This window comes from Malania oleifera, chromosome 5 (genome assembly GCF_029873635.1).
Source record: "Malania oleifera isolate guangnan ecotype guangnan chromosome 5, ASM2987363v1, whole genome shotgun sequence".
NCBI lineage: Eukaryota > Viridiplantae > Streptophyta > Magnoliopsida > Santalales > Ximeniaceae > Malania > Malania oleifera.
Window position 1 is genome coordinate 96,825,956 of NC_080421.1, and position 19,388 is coordinate 96,845,343.

Here is a 19,388-nt window from a genome sequence, read left to right on the forward strand (position 1 = left end):
TAAGTAAGTATATTAACTAACAATATTTTGTTTCCAAATTTCTTTTTTTTTTTGAATAAACATATTAATTGCATATATTGTGTTTCATTATTTGTAGATAGTAGATATCTTGTTTCCATATTGTTTATAGCATATGAATAAATGTGGGGATAGCGGGATTAGGCTAAATTTAAATTCACACACTCTCACGCTCTATGCCCGAGCTTTCCTTACTAGGATTAGATAGGAGTGTAATAGCGTTTGTCTCCACGTGGCAGGGCTTGTGGGGACCCGCGAACCACTCCACTCAGTTTAAACTTTGTCCAAACCCCTTTTGGGTGAGGATGGAGGTTAGATTGGGAACCTTTGTATATAGGGATTAGAGCTTACCCACACATACTTGTCTATAATCTTCCCTAACTAGGATAGAGCCATGAAGAACCCTATATATACGTACCTACCCTAGGTTGGGACAGGAGCCACATCCTTCTCCATGAATAGTGTGTTGTATATATGTTGTGGAATACTTTGTATTATATCATACATTTGACATACATTTAGACATACATACTACTTAGCCAGTATTCAGAAAAAGCCCAGTAATGAGACAAAGGCCCATCCTTTCAAAATGAAGCACTTGGCCCAACTATTTTAAGATATGGGTCGGCCCAACCCTTTTCAAATAACTCGGGCCCAATTTTTTGAGAAATAACAAGTATAGGCCCAACCCTTTCCTAAGTAAAAATTCGGCCCAGACCTAATTTTCCAAAATGGGTCAAACCTAATTTTCAAAAATGGTCTTTGGCCCTATTACCCTAAAAATCTGGGCCAATATTTTCTAAACAATCCAAGCCCAAATCCTTTTAAAACTAGGGCTTGATCCCATCATGAAATATATTGAAGCTCATATTTTAATATACTTGAGGCCCAAGTGCACATTAAAGTCCACAAGCCCGTACTGAACAAATCCAACGGGTTGACCAACCTGGGTCAACCCCAACCTCAGATCATAATTTGACCCTTCATAAAATCTGAGATACATGAACCGATTGAGGGAAGAATTGAATTGAAATTGTGATTGGCTTAATCTTGAAATCTCTCATTAGTGGAACTTTTCCTAGAATGCTGACAAAGTAGTTAGTTAGGTTACATTGCATCCATGCATTCATGCATAATTTCACACATAATCATGCATGATAGGTCATATGCATGGTCATATCTCTATTGGTATGTGTAATTGCACTAGTTACATCCATGCACAAAATTCATTGCATCCATGCATTCATGCATAATTTCACACATAATTATGCACGATAGGTCACAGGCATGTTCATATCTCTATTTGTATGTGTAATTGGACTAGTTACATCCATGCACAAACATTCATTGCATCCATGCATTCATGCATAATTTCACGCATAATCATGCACGATAGGTCACATGCATGGTCATATCTCTATTTGTATGTGTAATTGCACTAGTTGCATCCATGCACAAACATTCATTGCATTAATGCATTCATGCATAATTCCACACATAATCATGCCCGATAGGTCACATGCATGTTCATATCTCTATTTGTATGAGTAATTGCACTAGTTACATCCATGCACCAACATTTATTACATCTTATGGTCATGCATTAGATACTCACACATTCATGCCTTACATAATCATGCATTCACGATTCTAAAAAGGGAAGGTTTTGGTTTGCAGTGCCTAGCCACAGAATTCGTCTGAGCAAGCAACATTGAGACTGTCACGCATCAATACAATACCAGGAGAAGGGCAAAAGAAATGAGTGAACAATTGGAGGGTAGAGTCCTGGGCATAGAACAAGGACAGGAAGAATTGATTGAAAAAATGAGTAAAATTATGGAATTGTTGATGAACAAAGGAAAAGTGGTACAAAATGATTCTGAAACAGATATAGACCCTACTCATCCTCCAGGGTTCACCCTAAATCATGGACAAACATCAGCTCCACCACCAGGCGTCATGGGGGATCCAATGCCAGATATGCCTCCATTTATCCCAACTGTGCCAGCACAAGGGTTTCCAGTGGCAGGGGCTTCCCCCTTAGCAACTCCTGATATGGGGATAAATAGATCTGAGTCTGAGCGTCGTTGTGATGTATTGGAGGAACGCTTGAAAGCAATTGAAGGGTATAATACATTTGACTCCGTTGACCCTAATGACCTTTGCCTAGTACCAAAGGTCACTTTGCCGCCAAAATTCAAGTTGCCGGATTTTGAAAAATTCGATGGGACCCACTGTCCTCGGACCCACCTGCGCCTGTATTGCCAAAAAATGGCTGCACATACTGATGATGAAAGGTTGATGATGCATTGCTTTCAAGATAGTTTGACTGGAGCAGCTATCAGATGGTACATTCAGCAGGATCGAGCTCGAATTCGTACTTGGAAAGATCTGGCAAATTCCTTCATAGCTCAATACCGCCACGTGATAGAAATGGCACCTGATCGCATGACCTTACAAAGCATGCAAATGAAACCTAATGAAACATTCAGAGAATATGCATATAGATGGAGGGACATGTCCATCCAAGTGAGCCCTCCAGTGGAAGATAGGGAGGCTATCTCCCTATTCGTGAATACATTGAAAGATCCCTACTTCGGGCATCTCCTAGGGGCAACCCCACATGACTTTATGGATATTGTTGCTACTGGAGAGAGAATTGAAACGGCCATCAAAGTCGGAAGAACCAAAAGTGGTGATGCAGAAACTGACCCGAGTAAGAGGAAGAAAGACGAGGAAGCACAGATGATTCAGGGGCATCATTACCAAGAGGGTAAAACCCGGTGGACAAATAAGAATTTTGCCTACAAGCCCACAGTACATCAGATAGTGCATTCAGGTGCGCAACCCCAAGCAGTTTCCTTCAGACCTAAACCTATTTCAAGGCAGCTGAATGTTCAGGACACGGGAGGGAGCTCCCTAATGGAAAGAAAGAGAAAAGAAGTTCAACCTATTCCGATGACATATGCAGAATTGTTCCCGCAATTGGTGGAAATTAAAATGGTTGCGCCAATACCAGGATTGTTGCTACAATCCCCTTTCCCAAGGTGGTACGACCCAAATGCTCAATGCGAGTATCATTCTGGGGCAATAGGTCATTCAATCGAAAAATGTTGGCATTTTAAGCATAAAGTACAAACCTTAAGAGATTTGGGTCTATTGGCAATTGATGTGGAGGAGCCTGTTGTGCAACATTAAAAGAATATTTTGAAGTTCAGATCAATCAAAGAAGTACAACAAGTTTTGAACCAAAGATATTCCGCATATAGTCTGAATAAATGGGTTTACTTTTTGACCATGGAAACAGAGAAATACAAGTGGCAAGCTTTTGATTGTTCGCCCCCTTCAAGGATGCTTTTATTTTCTTTTGTTTTCTTCTTTCTTTTGTTGCAATTTATTAAAAGTTTTGTCTCCGAAATTTCCTTTTCTATCAAAGAAATGAAATTATGCATTTTCGTATATCACTTGTATCGAGAGTTCAATGTCCAAAATTTTGTTTACTCGTGTTTCTTGCTAAGATAAGGAAGATAAAACACCAGTATTCATGAACCAAAATCAGGTGTTAGTTATGAAAAATTCAAGCTACAAGACGAAAATAAAGGAAGATGAAACAATGTTCGTCACTCGATGAGTTCAAATACTGCGAAGAAGTTCTGAAAGCCTCAGTAAAATATATGTTGGTTCCATGAATCTCATGTCAGTCCGCTAATCAAGTTTTGATCGAATGATAGATGGCCATCTTTGGCCGACCAGTTATCCCTAAAAAGAACCAAATATTGATTTACCAATTGTTAACCAAGTTGAGCCTAAACGTTAAACTAGTCTTTTCTTAAAAGCCAGTTCACCAAAAAGTTAACCTGGGTTGGGTCTCCTAGCGTTTGGCAAGTCATATGAGACAACAATGGGCTATCGAAATGATGGCAGGCCCTTTTTCTGCTACCCAAAATAAATTCAAAGAAGAAATCTCTTGCAAGCCCTTTTGAGCCTGAAAAATTCATTTATTGATTAACCCGTCAAAGGATCACACCCCACACTGGGGCAGTTTAAAAAAAAAAAAAAATCAGTCCCAAGTGGAATTCAAATGAAAATGAAGTTAAGATTCCTTCATAAAAGGAAAAGCAAAAGTTGCGATAAAAGAGAAGGAAGAAGAAAATGAAGAAGAAAGAAAAATAAGGGACATACTACACATGTGATCTTTGACCAAATTACCCTTGATAAACTTGACGATTTTGAGCCTTATTTAACTCTTTTCTTCTTTAACCCAAATCCTAGCCTGCATTACAGTCCAAATGAAAGTCCTGACCAGATTGGTATACATTGTTGTATCAAATGATTTGTCAGATGCAATATTGTTTCTGAACTACGTAATGACCTGATCCAAATGATTTGTCAAGAAGGATGTTCGTCGATGAATGTTTGCTTCTTGTTGATGAAATGCAGAGATGGGAAAATAGCCTCTCGGTATTTTCTCGTCGACGAGACACATTCCCATCGACAAGCCCCTCATGTGTACTCGTTGAAGAACTTCCTGTGTTTGTCGATGAGGCCCTATTTAAACACAATTCCTTTTTCTCCTTCTTCCATTATTTAAATACCCTAATTCTCTGGGTCACTAAATTCTCCCCTCCTTATAAAATTTTGTCCTCGAAATTTACTATTTACATAATTCATCATCACTTAAAGGCAAAACGGTGTACTTATTTTATTACTTATCCTCACTTATGGTGGAGGAATACCATGGTTACATTCCAAGTGTTGGGAGATTATATAAACAAAATAAAATTCTCCCAAAACTAAAATATTACTCACTAACTAAAACACTACATGTACCTGCAAAAGAAACATTACCTACTATTACACTTTCCTAAATAATTGTGGATATCTTTGCCATATCTGTTCCTCGAGTTCCCAAAAGCTTCTTCTATTGCATGATTTCTCCATAAGACTTTCACAAGAGGAATCTTCTTATTACATAATTCTTGTTCTTTCCTATCCATAATTTGTACTGGCACCTCCTCATAAGATAGTGAATTAATGAGCTCTAATCCACCATAACTGATTACGTGAGAAAGGTCTGGGACGTATTTCTTCAACATGGAAACGTGGAATATGTCATGAATCCTGGACAATACAGGTGGCAAAGCTAGCCTGTAGGCAACCGACACCATTTTCTTTAGAATCTCAAATGGGTCGATAAACCTAGGGCTAAGTTTACTATTCTTCCCAAATCACACAACCCCTTTTAACGGAGCTATTTTCAAAAATACATGATTACCAACATCAAACTCCAATTTCCTACGGCGGATATCAACGTAACTCTTCTATCATCTCTGGGCTGCACTAATTCTATCTCTAATAAGCTTAACCTTATCACGCGCTTGTTGAACAAGCTCTGGTCCCACAACTCGCCGCTCAACCATTTCATCCCAAAATAAAGGAGAATGACATCTCCTACAGTAAAGAGCATCAAATGGTGTCATGCCAATGCTGGCCTGATAACTATTATTGTACTCAAATTCCACCAGCGGCATAAACTGAGTATAACTACCCCCAAAATCTAGCACGCATGCTCAAAATATATCTTCTAATATCTGAATCTTCCTCTCAGTTTGTCCGTCTAACTAAGGATGGAACGCCATGCTAAAAAATAACTGAGACCCTAGAGCCTCTTGCAAGCTCCTCCAAAATTGTGACGTGAAATGTGGGTCTCTGTCTGACACTATAAATACTGGCATACCGTGAGAACAGACTATCTCCTGAATATATATTTCTGCCAAACTGTCCATGAAGTAGCTGATCTTGATGGGAAGAAAATGGGCGATCTTGGTTAAACGATCTACGATCACCCAAATTGCATTCTGGCCATGCAATGCCGACGACAGCCCTGAAATAAAATCCATAGATATATAATCTCATTTCCACTCTGGGATAAAAAGTGGCTGCAACTGGCCTACTGATTTCTAGTGCTCAGCTTTTATCTAGTGACACATCAGAAACTGGGCTGCATACTCAGCGATTTCTTTCTTCATACCACTCCACCAAAAAGACTCTCGTAGATCCCTATACATTTTCATACTTCCAGGATGAACAATGTATAAAGATTTGTGAGCCTTCTCTAAAATAATCTTCCTAATTTCAGCATCGGTAGGAACACATAATTTGGAACAGAATCGTAAAGCCCCGTCATCTGTAATACAAAATTCCTCCCCCTAACCATTATACACTCTGACTAATATCTCTGCTAACTCTGGATCATCCTTCTAAGTAGTTTTAATCCTTTCCTGCAGAGTAGGCTACACCACTAGACTAGCAATACGAGCCTAAGAACCACTCTCAACCAACTCTATACCGAATCTCTCCAAATCCATCATGATCGGATGCTGGATCTCCATAACTGCCGACGCTGGTCCCATTGAATTCCTACTCAAAGCATCAACTACCACATTTGCCTTCCTAGGTGGTAACTGATAGTACAGTCAAAATCATTAATAAGCTCCAACCATCTTCTCTGCCTCATATTCAGTTCCTTCTAAGTGAAAAAGTACTTTAAACTCTTGTGGTCGGAGAATATTTCGCACCGTTCACCATACAAGTAATGCCTCCAAATTTTCAATGCATGTACTACTGCAACAAATTCAAAATCGTGGGTAGGGTAGTTCTTTTCATATTCTTACAATTACCTTGAAGCATACGCTACTACTATACCATGCTGCATCAATACACAGCCAAGTCCCATCACTGTAGATAACATAACCCTCACCCCCTGATGGGATGATCAACACTGATGTTGTGATAAGTCTTTGCTTCAATTCCTAAAAACTCTGCTCATAGTTGTCGTCCCACTCAAATATGACATTCTTCCTAGTCAGTCGTGTCAAAGGCCCTGATAATGCTGAGAACCCCTCAACAAAACAACGGTAATACCCAACTAACCCCAAGAAACTCTTGATCTCCTGGACGTTCCTCGGTCTAGCCCAATTTACTACCGCCTCAATCGTACTGGATCCACAGAAATACCATCTTCTGAAATGACATGCCCCAAAAACACAAGCTTCTCAAACAAGAATTCACATTTACTAAACTTAGCATACAACTTCTTTCCCCTAAGCGTCTGTAGAACCTGTCTCAAATGCGTCCTATGTTCCTCATAGCTCCTCGAATAGACCAGTACATCATCAATAAAAACAACAAAAAACTGGTCTAAATATTGGTGAAAAACTCTATTCATCAAATCTATAAATATCACAGGAGCATTCGTCAGACCAAATAGCATAAAGAGGAATTCATAATGCCCATATCTGATTCTGAAGGCTATCTTTGATGCATCCTCTGCTTTCACTTTTACCTGATGATAGCCTAATTTGAGGTCAATTTTAAAATACACTCGTGTACCCTGGAGCTGGTCAAATAAATCATCTATACAAGGTAAAGAATATTTGTTCTTGATTGTCACTTTGTGAATCTCCCTATAATCTATACACATCCTCATAGGCCCATCTTTCTTCTTCACAAATAGAACTGGAGCTCCCCACGGAGATACACTTGGTCGTATGAAGACCTTATCAAGTAAATCTTGCAACTAACTCTTTAATTCTGCCAACTCTACTGGTACCATTCGGTAAGGTACTTTAGAAATCAGCGTTGTACCTGAAAGCAGATCAATGGGAAAATCTATCTAACGACGAGGTGACAAACTTGGTAATTCATCTGGAAAAACATTTATAAATTCTTTAACTACTTGTGTGCTAGCTAGCTTCAATTCACTCCCTAACATTTCCTTTACAAAGGTCACGAATCCCTGACAACTATTCAGTAGTAATCTCCTTGGCTGAATAGCTGAAACTAACTGAGGCGGGGATTGCACTAGCAACCCTAAAAACCTGAATTTCGCTTTTCCAGGAGGTCTGAATATCACTTCTTGTACGTGGCAATCTATGCAGGCAAAATCAGTTGCTAGCCAATCCATACCAAATATTACATCGAACCCATGCATATCTAGCACTATCAAATCGTCAGACAAAATTTTTCCCTGAATATCAACTGAACAATCTCGGAGCACCCTACTACACCCCATTGCTGGCCCGATTGGTGTAGATACCAACAATTCAGTGTCTAACAACTATGTTTCTGCCCCACATAGTCTAGTGCACTCTAAAGACATAAATGAGTGTGTGGCTTCTTAATCAAATAATATAATAACTTTAAAGGAAAGCATGTTAACCATACCTGTCACCACGTCGCCGGCTGTCTCAGCATCACCTGGCGCCAAAGAAAAAAATCTGGTTGGAGCCATATTCCTCTGCTGGCCTCCAAGTGGTGCCTGATAGTGAAACGACCTGCAAATAAAATAAAATTCTTTTTCCACTATTTTAATATCCAACAATAACCTAAACAGTGGAAGGCCAATCTTAAAAAAAATCCACATATAATACAATACCAAAGTGTCAAATCATTCCATGATATACAAACAACACTGTTTCTCTCGAAGCTACCCTTTCTAATACAAAGGGTTTACAAAACATGCCACCCAAAAAGTAATACTCACTTTCAAAAAGGGCAGTACAATAGCCCCTCTACCTGCGAGCCTGCTCCGCTCCCCTAGCTGGTTAACTTGAAAAACAATTCAACACTGGGATGAGCCAATGCTCAGTAAGACAAAACATGCTATTACTAGTGTATAGCCATTGAGCTATAGTTAGTAAAAATAATTTGTTTTAGGAATAATATGAATAATGGAATCTGGAAATGCCGATATTACATAACATATAATAAAACCATTAACTATATTATTTAACATGTCAATCTGTATGAAACTACTTTTTGTATTAATACTACTATTTCTGAAAATCTACTTACACTTATAATATCTGAGAAAATTCCTCTGGATGGCTGTATGTCATGATTTAACCCCTCATGATAGGGTTGTGCGACCCGAAGGTGGGACCTATCCTAGCTGGCCGACCAAGGTAAGTCAACTGAATTCCGACAGTCTGATCGGCCCCCTCAATCCATATCAGATGGAGAGCCTATCCCGACGTGGGCACGATCGACCTCATACCACTTACTATTTGAGTAAAGTGGTTGCACTCTGAACTGAATATCTGTAGCTATGGTACCGTGCTCTACTGTCTGATCCATCAGGGTCTGATACTATATAGGTAATTGATATCTATAATATACTGTTTTTACTGTGTTTTTTAAAACAACCATAACCCCATAAAAATTTAACTGAAATTTCTAAATAAGTTGACCAAAAATCTATTTTATGTATAACTAAACTGCTGTCTAAATATCTACATATTGGGGCGTTATGGTACTGATAAACATGTTATTCTAGAATTACTAAACATGCACATTTCTGAGTATACTGTTCACTGAAAAATTCGTCATTCTATATCATGCAAATATCATAGTATTTCTGTTAATGACTATAAACATGGTATTCACAAATTCTATAATTATAGTACTGTTTCTATTATTGAATCAAGCCACACAAATACATACTAATATTATCAAGTCCTGAAAACTATAATATATAAATGACCTGAATAGTAATTTGATAAAAATATATAATTCATGCTGAAATCATAAAAGAGTTTCCTAACATAGCATGTTTCCCTTACCTGACTACTAGAAAGCCCTTGTGGTATACTAGTCTAACACACACAGGGCTTCCTACTCAACACCCTGAAAAATAACATTTGCTCGAACAGAATATCAATATTTCTTGGCCTACATCATTTCCTACAACTGTATGAAGGTCAAAATTTGGCTAAAAAGCCTTACCCTGATTTTGGGAAGAAATTCAACTTGATTCCACCGACGATCTACTCCGGTAAATTTGGAGAGAACTTCGCCAGGAGCGTCGTGGTGGCCTCAGATAATGGATCCAGCAACTGACGGGGCCGAAATCGAAGAGAGATGGAGGAGAGAACCGGCTAGGAAAGAGAGAAAAGATTTTCATCGATTTTTCTGCGATTAAAATCAGTTTAGGGTTATTTATACTGTGGAATTTGTCTACGAGATGGGACCTCATTGACGAGGTCCTGAAGAACCCTCATCGACGAAACCCCTGTGTTCGTCGACGAAGCCTAGAGAAAATATCTCAGGTATTTATATCCAAAATGCAATGTCGTCGACGAAGTCTGCTGCCTCCTTCTGTTCCTATTCCCATTTCCCTTTCTCTTTATTATTTAAATAACATTATTCTTCGGGTCGTTACATTCTCCTCTCCTTATAAAATTTCATCCTTGAAATTTATTATTCATATGATTCCTCCTTCTTAAAAGGCAAAACGGTCTACTTGTTTTATTACTTGCCCTCTCTTATGGCGGAGGAATACCATGGTTACATGGGTAGTTCTAGGAGATTACAACTATAAAAAGAAAATTCTCTCAAAACGAAAACACTACCTATCCTATACTCCATATTACAATTACATTGTACAAGTAAAATAAAATTACTACTACTCTAATCTATACATCACCACTGAGTTCACTAAATAAGTGAGGATATTTTTTTCTGATCTCATCGTCAAGCTCCCATGAGGCTTCTTCTACTGCATGATTCATCCACAAGACTTTTACTAATGGTATCCTCTTGCTGCGCAATATCTATTCTTTTCTATCTAGGATTCGCACTGGAGCTTCTTCATACGCTAGATCACCATTGAGTTCCAATTCTACATAGATAATGATATGGGAAGGATCTGGGACGTATTTCTTTAACGTAGAGACATGAAACACGTCGTGAACCCTAAATAAAGATGGTGGTAGAGCTAGCCGGTAAGCCACTGACTTAATCCTCTCTAGTGTCTCAAATGGGCCAATGAACCTAGGGCTCAACTTATCCTTCTTCCCAAACCTCATGATCCCCTTCAATGGTGTGATTTTTAGAAATACATTATCACCCACTTCAAATTCCAGTTCCTAGGGGCGAGTATCCACGTAGCTCTTTTGCTGACTCTGTGTTGCACTGATTCTATCTCGAATGAGTCAAACTTTATCGCACGCTTGTTGAATCATCTCTGGACCAAGAACTCGCCTCTCGTCGACTTTATCCCAGAAAAGAGGAGATCGACATCTTCTACCATACAAAGCCTTGTATGGCGCCATGCCGATGCTAGCCTGATAACTGTTATTATAAGCAAATTCAACTAGCGGCAAAAATTGAGTCCAACTACGCCAAAAATCCAGTACACACGCTTGCAACATATTCTCAAGTATCTGAATCGTCCTCTCTGTCTGGCCGTTTGTTTGAGGATGGAAAGCGGTGCTGAATGCTAGCTGAGTCCCTAATGCCTCCTGCAAACTCCTCCAGAACCACGATGTAAAACGTGGATCATGGTCCGAGACTATGGATACCGGCACTCCATGGGGTTGAATAATCTCCTGAATGTAAATCTCTGCTAATCTACTCATAAGGTAGCTAACTTTAATAGGCAGAAAATGAGCCGTCTTTGTCAGCCTATCAACAATCACCCAAATGGCACTCTGACCATGCGGTGCTGGCGGCAGCCCAATGACAAAATCCATGGATACGTGGTCCCACTTCCACTCGGGAATGAAAAGTGGCTGTAACTGACCAGCCAACCTTTGGTGCTCAACTTTAACCTGCTGGCACGTCAAACACTGCTGCACAAATTTTGTTATTTCTCTCTTCATGCCACTCCACCAGAAATACTCCCACAGATTCTCATACATTTTGGTATTGCCAGGATGAACAGTGTATAGAGATCAGTGTGCCTCTTCTATAATCGTCCTCCTGATACTGTCATCCGTAGGCACACATAATCTAGTACGAAATCTCAAAGCTCCATCATTGGAAATGCTGAATTCCTCTCCCTGACCACCTTAAACTCTGGCTAGCACCTCCACTAATTCAAGATCATTTCTCTGAGCAGCTTTAATTCTTTCATAAAGTGTAGGTTGTACAACTAAACTGGCCATGAACGCTTGAGGATCATCTGCTACTAACTCGACACCAAGCTTTTCCAAGTCCATCTGAATTGGGTGCTGAACCACTACTGCTAACTGCGTCGTATCCTCTGATTTACGGCTCAAAGCATCAGCCACTACATTTGCTTTACCTGGGTGGTGACTGATGGTACAGTCGTAATCCTTGATGAGTTCTAACCACCTTCTCTAGCGTATATTCAACTCTTTCCGCGTAAAGAAATACTTTAAACTCTTGTGATCAAAAAATATCTCACACCTCTCCCCATATAAGTAATGTCTCCAGATCTTCAATGCATGTACAACCGCAGCCAATTCAAAGCGTGTGTAGGGTAGTTCTTTTCATATTCTTTCAACTTCCTGGACGCATATGCTACCATCCTACCATGCTGCATTAGTACACAACTGAGTCCTTTCAAAGACGTGTCGTTGTAGATAACATAACCATCACCTCCAGAAGGAATCGTTAGAACTGGTGCAGTGACGAGCCGCTGCTTTAATTCCTGGAAACTCTGCTTGCATTCTTTATCCCACACAAATCTGAAATTTTTCCTGGTCAAACGCATAAGAGGTCCCGACAAAGCTAAAAATCCCTTAACGAATTGACAGTAGTAACCTACTAGTCCCAAGAAACTCCTGACTTCTTGCACATTCCTCGGCCTGACCCAATTCACCACCATGTCAATCTTGCTGGGATCCACTGATATACCATCTCATGAGATCACATGACCTAGAAATGAAACTTTTTCAAGCCAGAACTCGCACTTACTAAACTTGGCGCAAAGCTTTTCCTCCCTAAGTGTCTACAGTACCTGCCTTAAATGCCCTTCATGATCCTCAAAATTCTTCAAATATACCAGTATATCATCAATAAAAACTACTACAAACTGGTTTAGATATTGATGAAAAACTCTATTCATTAAGTCCATGAACACAATTGGGGCATTCGTTAGACCAAACAGTATAACGAGGAATTCGTAGTGCTCATACCTGGTCCTAAAGGTTGTCTTTGCAACATCCTCTACCTTTACTCTCAACTGATGATATCCTAATCTGAGGTCGATCTTGGAAAATACTCGTGTACCTTGGAGCTGATCAAACAAATCGTCTACACGGGGTAAAGGATATTTATTCTTGATAGTAACCTTGTTGATTTCTTTGTAATCAATAGACATCCTCAAATGCCCGTTTTTCTTCTTTACAAATAACACTGGAGCTCCCCATGGTGATACATTAGGTCGTATAAATCCCTTGTTCAGCAAATTCTGCAATTACTCCTTTAATTCTCCCAATTCAGCTGGAGCCATACGGTAGGGAACCTTAGAGATCGGCGCTGTCCCTGGATGCAAATCTATAGAAAAATCTACCTCGCGTTTGGGAGGTAATCCTGGTAGTTCCTCAGGAAAAACATCTGGAAATTCCCGCACTACTGGGGTACTGTCGAGCTTCGATTCATTTTCTAAGGCTTCCTTTATAAAAGCCATGAATCCCTTACTTCCATCCCGGAGTAATCTACTTGCCTGTATAGCTGAGACTAGTTGCAGTGGAGTACATACTCATGAACCAATGAATCTAAATTTTCGCTCTCCAAGAGGTCTGAAAATTACTTCTTTCTGACAATAATCAATGCTGGCATGATTAGTAGCCAACCATTCCATACCCAGTATTACATCAAACCCACACATGTCAAATACAATTAGATCTGTTGGTAGCACTCTCCCTTGAATTTCTATTGGATGACTTCTAAGTACCCTTTGACATCTCATCACTAACCCTGATGGTGTAGCTATTAACAATGCTATATCTAACAATTGGGTCTCACTTCTAGATAATTTAATGTAAGATGCAGAGACAAAAGAATGAGTGCCACCTAAATCAAATAGAATAATAACCAGATATGATAAAAGAGTAAACGTACCTTTCACCACATCTGTAGCAGCCTCAGCATCACCCGGCATCAGAGCGTATACTTGCGCTGGAGCCACATTCCTCTGCTAGCCTCCACAAGGCGCCTGATATCCTACTTGAGTTGCCTGATGTCCTCCCCGATAGGGTCTAGGAGCTAGAACCTGGTCCTGCAGCCCTGGGCATGCACGTGCCATATGACCGGGTCTCCCACACCGATAACATACACCTCTCCCTGCCAGGCACTCCCTCGAGGGTCGCCTCCCGCATGTCTGGCATACTAGAAAGGTTTGTATACCCTGGTACTCTCAAGGTCCCGCTTCCTGCCTCTGATCTCCTCTATCACAGCCTCCTCTCCATGGACCCCTACTAGAGCTAGCCTAGTAACCCTGAGGCGCCAGCCTTTTCCTTTGACTCTGCGCTACTAAACCCCTCTGAATACCACTCTCAATAATCGCAGCTCTGTTTACAACCTCTGTAAATGTCTGAGCTCTGAAGCCAATCACCTACTCTAATAAGTTCTGCCTCAATCTCTCTTCAAACTTCCTGGCCTTTTTCTCTTCATCAGGTGCTAGATGTGGAGCAAAACATAACAACTCAATAAACCGAGCTACATACTGGGATACGGTCATTTGCCCCTGTACCAAATGCAGAAACTCTGCTGCCTTCGCACTTCGAACGACAGAAGGAAAATATCGCTTGAAGAACAGCTCCTTGAATCGATCCCAAGTCACTGGCACTAAAGCCGGTCTCTGCTCCTCTATTAGTCGCGCTGATCTCCACCAGCGCTTCGCTTCCCTTATCAGTTTAAACGACGCATATACCACTTTCTGTTCATCCGTACATTGAAGCACAACCAGCGTTTCTTCAATATCCTGAACCCAATTCTCAGCTACAATCGGGTCATCTCCTCCAGCAAAAATGGGGGCTTCATCTGCGTAAACTGCTCGATCGAACAGTCATGCTCCCCAGAGCTCCTGTCCATCTCAGCCATCACCTTCTGGGTGATGCTGCGTAGAATGACATCAGTATCGGCACCTCCCATACTGGAAGGTCCTGCTCCATCCCTCCCAACGTTTGTACCGCTACTTCCTGGATCCATCCTGAAAAATAAGAACACACATGAGAAGCTTATCCTCTTCACAGACCCTATATATTTCATACTATTCAAATCCTATATTTATAATTAACTACTCGCCCCAATCTTAACTCAAAATCCAGTTTTGCAACCTAGACACATGACCTGACAATAGTTTACAATGATTTTCCTGAAATCGTCATCCTAGGAAAAACACAGAAACCATCACGGAAGATCCTGTACCCAGACCATAGAACAATCCTCAAATCATTTCCTATACTCTGGTATTGCTTCCGCTGCGATTCTAAAGTCTACAAAACCTCACAACCTAGGCTTTGATACCAAATTGAAACGACCTGCAAATAAAATAAAATTATTTTCCCCTATTTTAATATCCAACAATAACCTAAATAGCGGAAGGCTAATCATAAAAAAAAAATCCACATATCATACAATACCGGAGTGTCAAATCATTCCATGATATACAAACAACACTGTTTCTCTCGAAGCTACCCTTTCTAATACCAAGGGTTTACAAAACATGCCACCCAAAAAGTAAAACTCACTCTCAAAAAGGGCAGTACAACAGCCCCTCTACCTGTGAGTCTGCTCCGCTCACCTAGCTGGTTCACCTGAAAAACAATTCAACACTAGGATGAGCCAACGCTCAGTAAGACGAAACATGCTATTAATAGTGTGTGGCCATTGAGCTATATTCAGTAAAAATAATCTGTTTTAGGAATAATATGAATAATTGAATCTGGAAATGCCGATATTACATAACGTATAATAAAACCATTAACTATATTATTTAACATGCCAATCTATATGAAACTACTTTTCGTATTAATACTGCTATTTTTGAAAATCTACTTATACTTATAATATCTGAGAAAATTCCTCTAGATGGCTGTATGTCATGATTTAACCCCTCATGACAGGGTTGTGTGGCCCGAAGGTGGAACCTATCCTAGTTGGCCGACCAGGGTAAGTCAACTGAACTTCGATAGTCTTATCGGCCCCCTCAATCCATATCTGATGGAATCGACGTCATACCACTTACTATCTGAGTAAAGTGGTTGCACTCTGAATTGAATATCTGTAGCTACGGTATCGTGCTTTACTGTCTGATCCGTCAGGGTCTGATACTATATAGGTAATTGATATCTGTAATATACTGTTTTTACTGTGGTTTTTAAAACAACCATAACCCTATAAAAATTTAACTGAAATTTCTAAAAAAACTGACTAAAAATCTGTTTTCTGTATAACTGAACTGCTGTTTGAATATCTGTATATTAGGGCGTTATGGTACTAATAAACATGTTATTCTAGAATTACTAAAAATGCATATTTCTGAGTATATTGTTCACTGAAAAATTCGTCATTCTATATCATGCAAATATCATAGTATTTCTGTTAATGACTATAAACATGGTATTCACAAATTCTATAATTATAGTACTGTTTCTATTATTGACTCAAGCCACGCAAATACATACTAATATTATCAAGTCCTTGAAACTATAATATATAAATAACTTGAATAGTAATTTGATAAAAATATATAATTCATGCTGAAATCATAAAAGAGTTTCCTAGCATAGCATGTTTCCCTTACCTGACTACTGGAAAGCCCCTGTGGTATACTGGTCTAATACCCGTAGGGCTTTCTACTCAATACCTTGAAAACAACATTCATTAGAACATAATATCAATATTTCTTGGCCTACATCATTTCCTACAACTGTCAGAAGGTCAAAAATTGGCTAAAAAGCCTTATCCTGATTTTGGGAAGAAATTCAACTCGATTCCACCGACGATCTGCTCTGGTAAATTTGGAGAGAACTTTGCCAAGAGTGTCGTGGTGGCCTCAGATAATGGATCCGACGACTAATGGGGCCGAAATTGAAGAGAGATGGAGGAGAGAATCGTCCAGGAGAGAGAGAAGAGATTTTCGTTAATTTTTCTGTGATTAAAATCAGTTTAGGGCTATTTATACTGCGGAATTCGTCGACGAGCCACGTCACCTCGTCGACGAGTCCTATAGAAAGTTCGTCAACGAATCTGCACTCTCGTCAATGAATTTCAGACTTCTCAAAAATCCTCTCTTGGTTTCTTCTCGTCGACGAGATGGGACCTCGTTGACGAAACCCCTATGTTTGTCGACGAAGCCCCTGTGTTCGTCGACGAAGCATGGAAAAAATATCTCAAGTATTTATATCCAAAATGCAATGTCGTCGACGAAGTCTGCTACCTCCTTCTGTTCCTGTTCCCATTTCCCTTTCTCTTTATTATTTAAATAACATTATTCTTCGGGTTGTTACAGATAGCCTCGCCGGTACGATCTAGGAGTAGAAGCGATATCTAGTAATTAAGGGCAGTCTCGCACCATATGTCCCTGTCTACCGTAGCGATAGCAAACAGCTCATCCCAGTCAACACTCTCCCCAATGCCTCTTCCCACAAGTCTGACAGACAGGAGGATTCTGCACCACCTGCACCTCACAACCTCCAGTTTCCTATCTTTGTCCTCTGTCATAATTTCCTCTCCTCTAGTGACTCGGCCTATGACCCTACTAATAGCCTCAAGATGCAGATCTCTTTTTCTGTCCCTGCTCCTCTGCATCCATACGCTCACCAACCTCTACCAAGGTTGCTCTGTCGACTAACTCAACAAAATCCTGAATCTTTAGTACCACCACCTACTTGTATATGCCTCTCCTCAATCCTTTTTCAAATTGTCTCGTCTTCTTTATCTCATTAGGAACAATATACAGAGCAAACGAGAGAGTTCTATAAATTATGCCGCATATTGCTGGACTGACAACTGTCCTTGCTTTAAACTCAGGAACTCTTACACTTTAGCCTCCCTAACAGTAGCTAGAAAATACCTATCAAAGAATAACTCTTTAAATCGGACCCATGTCATGGCTATCGGCGTCTTCCTTTGCTGATCCAGAAATCTCACAGCAGTCCATCACCTCTTAGCCTCTCCTGTCAGTTTATAGGTGGTGAAGAGGACCCTCTGTTCCTCTGTACACTATAGCACCGCCAAAACTTTCTCAATCTCCTGCATCCAATTCTCAGCAGCTGCAGGATTAACCCCTCCTAAAAACATTGGAGGATTCATCTTAGTAAACTTATCTATAGTCCACCTATGGCCTGCAGATGGACCTCCCTGCTCTTTGGAGCTCCTAGCGATCACAACCATAACTTGCTGAGCCACGCTGCATTGTACTGCATCAAAATCAGTCCCGCCTACACTCGAGGGCCTTGCTCCATCGCTGCCACTCGCATGGCACTGCCTCCTCCTGGATCCATCCAGAAAAACAATAAACACAACTTAGGAACTCTACACCTATAGTTTACACGCCTAACATAGTTCCTTATCTTAATTTCCTCAACTTATTCCCAACTCCAGTCCTGCATTCTAGGAACACAACCCGACAATAGTTTACTATGGTTTTCCTGAAATCGTCACCCCATGAAAAACACAGTAACCACCACGGAAGTCCTGCCTCTATACTGTAGAACAAAACCTTAAATCATTTTCTTATGCTCTAGTATCATTTCCCTTGCACTCTAAAGTCTACAAAACCTAGCACCCTAAGCTTTGATGCCAAATTGTAACGACCTGCTTATTTACCATTTTTTTCCATGATAATAAAAATCGATATAATAAACCTAGCAGATCATAATCAACTTGAACCCGTGGGCACCAGGGATACATCATAAACACAACACGAAAGCCTAAGCGGCAAGAAACATAAAATCATATATATCTCAAAGTACCATTTAACACAATACCAGAGTTTAATACAACCATCATACAGATACACACATCTCAAAAGTATCCAAAATAGTCCTAAGGTCTCCACCCAAAAATCTGTTTGACCCTAGCAAATACTTACCCTTCAAAAAGGGTAGACCAGCTTTAACTATCTTTGCGGAGCTTTATCCTCTCTTCTACCTGGGGCTACTAAAATGTTTATATAATTTGGGGTGAGACACCTTTCAGTAAGGGAAATAAACTAATATCAGTGTGTGACAGTATGAGTATTTCTGTTTTATGCATAAAAGCATACATAAACGTATTTAGTAAAACTGTTTGTATCATTTTTGGGGAAAACATATATAATCATGATAGACATACTAGATTTCCATAAACATAATTCATCTCATATGATAATAATAAAAAAACAACCGTGGAAGGTTAGTTGGCTGGTGTCATGTCTTACCCCCATATGACTGGGTTGTGTGGCCCGAAGGTGAGACCTGACAATGGGTGGCTGACCACTGCCAAGTCAAAATAAACGTCTGTAAGTACGATGAGTTTGCCAGATTTGGTCTGTACACCAGGGGTGCCAAAACTTCAATAAACCACATCAACTATCCATCCTCATGCTGTCCCGTACAACAGCGATAACACAA